We start from the raw sequence: 8,791 nt of genomic DNA, 5'->3' as shown, positions 1-8,791 counted from the left end.
ACATGACTAATCATATTTAGAAGATAGCCAAGGTCAAATTTAAAACCTAACTAATAAATTATTTAGTATCTCACAATGACACATTCTATAATCAAGCAATAACAACCAACTATAGAAAGTTCCTTTTCATAGGAGAAATCACTTAAGCATGACATCAACATTTTTTGTAGTTAAAACTACCTATATTATTCTAAATACATATATAAGGGAAGAACTATACTTGAATTTTTTTGCAGATGGAGTAAAATAGCTATACAAACCCTTAAATCATCTAGGATTGTCCACTTGGAAAGTTTTGTAACCTTATTGTAATAATACCTATAAAGAAGACAACAATAATCCAAATAGTTAGATATTTGATAATAGTAGAGCTTAAGGAAATTGAGATTGTCCAAAAATTGAGAGCATTTTATGCAAGGATGAGATTACTACTTTCTTCCTTCTAGGGTTGTGAATTATTTCCAAATAGTGGATGCATCTACACGCTAAATTATAGTGAAGAACAATAACTAATTATTGTTAAAAGAAAAAATGATATTAAACAAATAGGGTAACTAGTAACCTGCAACACTATCAACACTAATAAAAAAAATATTGTACTTATCAATAATCAATGATTTCCAATATAAAATTGGCAATAAAATCAATTAACAACATGATATTTTCTTAGACCATTACATAGAATTGTATGGAGCCAGGAAGATTTATGAGAAAAATTATAGGATCCACACTCTTACTAAGATCAAAGTCCTCATATGCTTAATCTCGTCAAAGAGTAACAACCAAGCGGTACTTGAATCAATGTGAAAATGAATCAAAGTATTATAGATTGTTTGAAACTATTATGACAAAGAACAATCATTAGCCCTAATATATGCCTTTACACTCATACTTAGTTTTTTTTTGTAGATGCAATCAAATAAATGTGGGTTCAAATTACAATTATATTGCAGACTATATAACAAATCTAGATGCATGAAACTTGAACTTTGATATTATCAATCTGGAGAGAATAATACATTTAGATGATCTTCTCTTTGTGATTCGTGATCATCATTTGCTTCATCTTCTTATTCTTTAGTATCTTCTTCTTCCATCACATTATACTTTATCAACCTTCCTCTTGGATCATGTCTAATGACCAATGACCAATTGAGTTTATGTGGAATTCCAAAGTAAAACACTTGCTCACATTGGCTTGGAAGAATAAATGGCCCATCTCCAACTAGCTCAAATGACCTTGTTTTAATCATTGTAAATCCACTATCATGTTCAATAATAGTCCTATCATAATCAATTTGATCTAGCCATAGCTTGTGTCATTTGATGACAAATAGAACCTTTTTGAATGATTTAAAGTCATACTCAAGTATATCATCCAAAATGCCATAGTATTGATTTTCAAATTGTTGAGGATGTATGTAATTTTTAGATGAAATATTAGTGACCTCAAAAACTGCACTTATCCCAGAATCACAAGTTTTCTTCATTTTTTCTAACATTTTTATGTAATATTTATGCCCATGGTAGTACATAGCTTTGTGGTTTTTGTTATGCAATGATTCAAACATGTCAAGATTGTTTGCATCAATCTGTGAGTTCATATACAACTTATGGGTCGTGATTAGTAATCTTATATGTACCTTTCTATCTCTTAAACAATATGCTAGATTAAGTACTATTGGTGTAACATTATGATCTCCATTACAATGAGATTCTTTAACCAATGATGCAACACCATCCCATGTTAATGAGCAACCATTTTTTTGAAATTTTTGAATCCATGCCATCATCCAATCAAGATTGCTTATAATATAAAAATTTAGTGCATCCCACTCATGACCCACTATAAATAAAACAAATAGACCACTTAGAAATAACTTATATTTAATATCTATAAGAATTAATAAACCACAATAACATCTTATAATTACCTATCACTTTCCTCAATCTACCTTTTCCCATCAAGTGCTCCCCTTCAAATTTGTTAATAGAGTTGGGATCCCAAATGTGATCTACATGGATATTTGCTACAAACTTGGGAAGATATTCACTAATGTACACCATGGTCTAGTATACCATGTATCCCTCTACCATAGAACCCTAAGGATGTGCTCTTTATTGAACCAAGCCTTTCATAAATTTTGAGTGCATCTGAACCATTCACATTGACCTAGTTTGTACATGCCCACACAATTCAATCTCCTCAACTAGATGTATGAGGTAGTGTTCTTAAGCATTAAAAAAATTTAAAGGTAGACACTTTTGTATTCCACACATAAGTTGGGGAATTTCTCTCTTCCAATATTTTATATCTTTACATCAATTTCTTTAGATGATAACCACCTAAAATAAATTCAAGACACAAGAACATATAAACAAGATTTTAGAAAAAAATATACAATAAATTACATAAAATGTAAAGCAACTCGTAAATATAATATATGTACAACAAATCTAAGAAATAATACTTCTAATGTCATGTATTTTTCAATATCATATATAACTTGTTTAACATTGCTATCAAACTATTGTGGGAGGGATAAAGGTAGGATGAAATGTCCCTTTTCTAATTTTGTATGATATTTCCAACCTCTAATCAGATTTTCAAGATCAAACAACTAATATCACAAAGATCCACCAAATTTCTCAAGAAAACCCAAATCGGGTATGCCAGAAATTGTGTCAAAAGCTTCACAGCTTTACTTATTATTAATAAATCTGAAAGTGGAAATTTTTATAGAAATTTAATCAGCATAAAAGCCTACAAAATGAGATTTCAAGATCTGTATAGCCTTTACACAATAGTTCTCAAATGTAGGACAAAAACTATGCTCATCGGGCTCCCGAAATTAACACAAAAATGCTCGAAAACACCACAAAAAAATTAATAATCTATCTCAAAAGTTTAATCACATCCCAATGCATATATTCAGCTATATTTTAACACCTTAAAGTTTGAAATACAGAAGCAACCCAAACTGATATGAAATACTCAACTGAAAACACCAAACTCATACAAAAAACACACTCGAAAACCCACAAATCTGCATTGTTCAGCTAAAATGCAAACTCTGTATGAGCATGCACATGGAATGGCTTCAAAATCCCATCCTTAGCCTTCCTAGAAACCTGAAAACTCCCGTTCTTGGGTCTCCTTGGAAACCTATAAACTCCCATTCTTGGGTCTCCTTCTCCACAGGTTTGGCAGCCTCTGAAGAATAACAAAGAAAATGAGCAAAATCAAGTTCTGGAATCAGCCCAAAATGCCTCCAAACCCCTTAAAGAGGGCATAACTGTAACTCACATCCAGGAGAGGTTAATGAAACATATTTTAATAATAATTTTCATTTATTAGTCCAACCGTTTCCAAAGATTAACCCCCTTTTTTCAAAACTTCACTTTCTTGGGCCTACCTGCCTTAGCAAAGATTATTATTTTTTAATTATTTGAAAAGGGGACATGACAAGTCCTCCCCTCCCAAAAATTTCTTGTCCTCAAGCAATGGTTGAACAATAAACTAATCAATCCACTTGGATCCCAAATGTAGTCATGAACTATACTACTACCAATTAACACATGCTCCTGCAATATCCTCTGCAATATGACCAAGAGGAATCCATAATCAAACTGACAATTATAGCTCAAACAAACTCCAAAATCACCACTACCACAGTCAAAAACCCATGAGACACAAACTCTTAGAACATCAGAACCTAAGTAAAGTGGACAAATCAAACTACCAACACAGTAAATACCATCAACGCATCCCACTGGCCTATACAGAATGTACAATACAACTCTGCAACAATGGTGAATGCTCTCAAATGAAACTGTACCAAGTATAGAGAATCCACACACTGTACAACTCCTGCAGTCAACACAACTCTACAAATCACTGACCACTATCTCATAACCATAACTCCCATGCACTGCTGATGGTGAAAAGACATTACAAGATAAAGAGTAAGAAATGGAATCCAAACCAAATTTGCCTACCATCAACTCCTCAAAAAAAGGATCAAATGCTAACTGATGTACATACCCTGCAATATAATGTTGATTAAAAAAACCAACCTCAGTCAACAGCTCACCATGAACAAGTGATACAACCCACTGTGACTGATCACTAGCTAAGTCAGGAGATGTCATAGCCAAAGGAGTAGAATCAATAACAACACCCACTGAAGCATCACTCCCAAACTCCTGCTCTAAGTCACATATTATCAAGCTGTCAATTGTAGAACCTATCACCATGTCATGCCCATCATAACTCTCATCTTGAGGCATCAAACTATCCCATAACTGATGATAAGCACTAGGAACCAAAGTACATCTCTGTATCATCATCTCATCAACATGGTCATCAAAGGTAAATTGATGAGCGTACCTCACAATGTAATGCCAATAGAATTCGCCAATCTCAGTCAGTGGCTCAGATTGTAATCTAGATGAAACTAACTGCAATTGATCATTAACCATGTTGGAACTGACTACTACCTTCGAAGATATCACCAAGGGAGTAGTATTACTAACAAGAACCATGCTAACTGCTGACTCACCAACATCACACGTGATCTTTGATACATCTCTAGTCTCTGTGCCATTAGTGCTAGAGGTCACCACCATGTCAGGCATACCACAAAAAATCTACTACAGCACCCAACTCAACTGAACCTGACTCTAGTCAGAATGAACCTGATATGCCAATGTTAGTATCAAGGATGGATGCATCCCCATCTCCACTGTCTCTGACAGTCTCGGCCATGGACATCCTCAGATCACCAAACACCACAGCTTGTGATTGTATAGAATCAGGTAAAGACTGTAGTCTCTCTAACTCCATGGTCACCTTAGCCAAATGAAACTGTGACTCCTTGAAAGCCAACTATGTACTCTCAAGAATCTCAAAAGTCACCTCAAGCTGCTCAGTAAGCTCACTCACCTCATCTTCCTTGGCCAACAATGCATCATATGATGTACTGCCCCACTCCATAAGATAATCTCTGTTGGCTACCAAATGCATATAGTCCTGTCTTAGAATCTGGATAGCCTCCCATAAAGAGTGGAAATTTGTCAAGGAAAGATAATTGCCTCCCTGCTCATCACTAGTAGGAGAACCCCATTCATAAACTGCTAACAACTGACAAGCAGCATCGAAATGCTGGCAAGTGATAGCAATGTCTCGGTCACTAACTCTCAACTAATTAGACACATGATGGCACTGGCTTGACTGTCTCCTACAAACCTCCTCTGATGCACTGTCTAAAGGAGTATCCTCAAAGGTACTAGTCTCTAGAGTATTACCATCCATATCATGTGAATCAAATCTAAAGCTCATATCAACATACAGAGTATCAAAAACATTAGCATTTCTTTCCAACTCCTCTATACCCAAGGAAACTAAGTCTTCAAAACTGCCCACTGCATCCTCCTAGATGTCATCAATGCCAATATGATCTTGGGACTCATCTATACACACTGCCAAATATGAAATATCATCAACACATTCTAGCAAGTATGGTTGACTGGATATATGAACAAAGCCCAACATCGGTGTATAAAAACTAATACCAACATCAGACAAGATACTAGCACAACAAAAGACAACACTGTGTAATCTACTAATCAAATCCATGATAGCACCCAAACAAACACTGCTACCAAAAAGTGTTAAAGATCTCCAGTCAACTGAATCCCAAACACCAATATAACAATCTCAAGTCCATATCTATAAACTAGAATCAACTGGTAACTTAAGCAAACTCCTCACCTGAGTAATATGACCAATACCAACTAACTCCACATACCTTTCATGATGAGATAATGAAGTCACAATACTATCTTTGTTCACCTTCAGTTGGCTGAACAAATCATGTGAAGTACTACCAACCTCAACCTCATGTGATGAAGCATCTAACTGTGCTTGGTACTCTTTCTCAGCAAAGTTATGAATGCTCAATGTCTGCTCATCTCTACCAAGTATCTCACCATCCTGCACAACAACATCCTCATAATCATCATCTGAACCCACTACACTGTAGTCACTGCCTATTGTAACTATACCATCCTGAATACCTGTGGCATCACCCTTTGATGACCTGTAAACAATTGTCTCAATTTGAGTATCAAGTTGACTATTACTATCAATCTGTGTAATATCCTTTCCCACCACCTCCTATGGCAGAGTAGAATCTGAGACCTCTACCTGTCTATCAGCTAGTTTCTCAAACTCCTCATGCAAGTTCTTGGGAATTGTGTCATCTGTCTTATGAGAAAATCTACCAAATAGAAATCTAGTCAACTTATCCACCTTAGCTGGGTCAAACAACATGTCATTCATTATACGGTGGTGCTCAACCAACTGTTCAGACATGTCATAGCTTTTTTTCATAAGTTTATCTCGAATGTATAAATAACCATCATTTCTACTGTTTTGACTCTGGATATCAATTGTCCAAGATCATGTCCTCTGAGACTCTGTACTATACCTGTCCATTCTGGATAAAGTAGAGTGTAACCCCAATAGGATATAACTTCTTCAAATACCAAGAACTAACATGCAAATGATTAGAAGTAGCATGCAACCATAGATTTTGACATGCAATTGATTAGAAGCAACATGCAACCACCAAATTTGCCAAGAACTAACATACAAATGATTAGAAGTAGCATGCAACCATAAATTTTGACATGCAGCTGATTAGAAGCAACATGCAATCATAAATTATGACATGCAAGATCTGGGTAGTTGTCAAAACTGACATGCAAGATCTGGGTAGTTGTCAAAACTGACATGCAAGATCTGGGTAGTTGTCAAAACTGACATGCAAGATCTGGGTAGTTGTCAAAACTGACATGCAAACTTTTACAACCACCAAATTCACCAAGAACTAACATGAAAATGATTAGAAGTTGCATACAACCATAAATTTTGACATGCAGCTGATTAGAAGCAACATGCAACCATAAATTATGACATGCAAGTTTTGGGTAGTTCTCAAAACTGACATGCAAACTTCTACAAACCCTCAGGCTGGCAAGATCATGGCTCTGATACCACTGAAATGTCCCTTTTCTGATTTTGTATGATATTTCCAACCTCTAATCAGATTTTCGAGATCAAACAACTAATATCACAAAGATCCATCAAATTTCTCAAGAAACCCCAAGTCGGGTATGCCAGAAATTGTGCCAAAAGCTTCACAGCTTCACCTATTATTAATAAATCTGAAAGTGGACATTTTTACAGAAATTTCAGCAGCATAACAGCCTAAAAAATGAGATTTCTAGATCTATATAGCCTTTACACAACAGTTCTCAAATGTAGGACAAAAACTATGCTCATCAGGCTCCCGAAATTAACACAAAAATGCTCGGAAACACCACAAAAACACTAATAATCTATCTTAGAAGTTTAATCATGTCCCAATACATATATTCAGATCTATTTTAACACCTTAAAGTCTGAAATACAACAGAAACCCAAACTGATATGAAATACTCAACTGAAAACACCAAACTCATACAAAAAACACACCCAAAAACCCACAAATCTGCACTGTTCAGCACAAAGGCAAACTCTGTATGAGCATGCACATGGAATGGCTTCAAACTCCTATCCTTAGCCTTCCTAGAAACCTAAAAAATCCCATTCTTGGGTCTCCCTAGAAACCTGTAAACTCCCGTTCTTGGGTCTCCTTCTCCACAGGTTTGGCAGTCTCTGAAGAATAACAAAGAAAATGAGAAAAATCAAGTTATGGAATCAGCCCAAAATGCCTCCAAACCCGTTAAAGAGGGCATAACTTTAACTCACATCCAAGAGAGGTTAATGAAACATATTTTAATAATAATTTTCATTTATTAGTCCAACGGTTTCCAAAGATTAACCCCCTTTTTTTGAAACTTCACTTTCTTGGGCCTGCCTGCCTTAGCAAAGATTATTATTTTTTAATTATTTGAAAAGGGGACATGACATAGGATGTACTACAATAATTTAAAAAATCATCTTTTCAATATATTATAAAATAATGCAATAAAAGTAAATTCAATTTTCAAATTATATTATAAATAGACAAAATGACTTACCTTGATCAAGGTATGCCAATCTTGTGTTTTCAACCCTAGCCCAAAATCACCTTTCTTTGATACAAGACTGCTTATATTTGTTGAAAATCTTGTTTGAATTTTTTAAAATTTTTTTAGGACTTCTTTTAATGCATCACTTTGTTGCTCCATTAATAACTAAGGAAGGGCACTTATATTTGTGTGGTCTCCATTGTTATTTGATTCAATCAAAATTTTCCGTGCATGATTGAATTCATAAATGTCATTACAAATTTTGGCAATTTTTTCTTTGTCACACCTTCCATCTAGTATTTTTCATAGTTTTTTTGTTACATTCTTTCCAATATGCATATCATCAAATAAATGCACAATTGAGAGATCCTTGTAGTATGGAGACCTACTAAATTGTGCAGGATAACTTTTTATTCCTCTAGGAAGTTGGTCATCAATGCCTTGTCGACCTTCACAAGCATCAATTACATCATTAATAAATAAAAGACAATATCAAAATATAAATTTCAAACAAAAATCATTAGATGAAATGATATTACCTCAATGATTTAGTCTATTTTATTCCAAATTCCATGGATGAGGTGTCATTATGCATGGCCTTGATGTTGTCTCTTCTTTCCTATTAAAAGGACAATTTTTAGTAATTCGATACTTATGATTATTGTGTAGAAAGTGCATAAACTCATCGAACATCTACTTTCCTAAACTTCTT

Source organism: Cupressus sempervirens, chromosome 4, assembly GCF_028749045.1.
Source record: "Cupressus sempervirens isolate cs-2001-9-10 chromosome 4, ASM2874904v1, whole genome shotgun sequence".
NCBI lineage: Eukaryota > Viridiplantae > Streptophyta > Pinopsida > Cupressales > Cupressaceae > Cupressus > Cupressus sempervirens.
The sequence above is the reverse complement of the archived record's forward strand: the minus strand, read 5'-3'. Positions refer to the sequence as shown.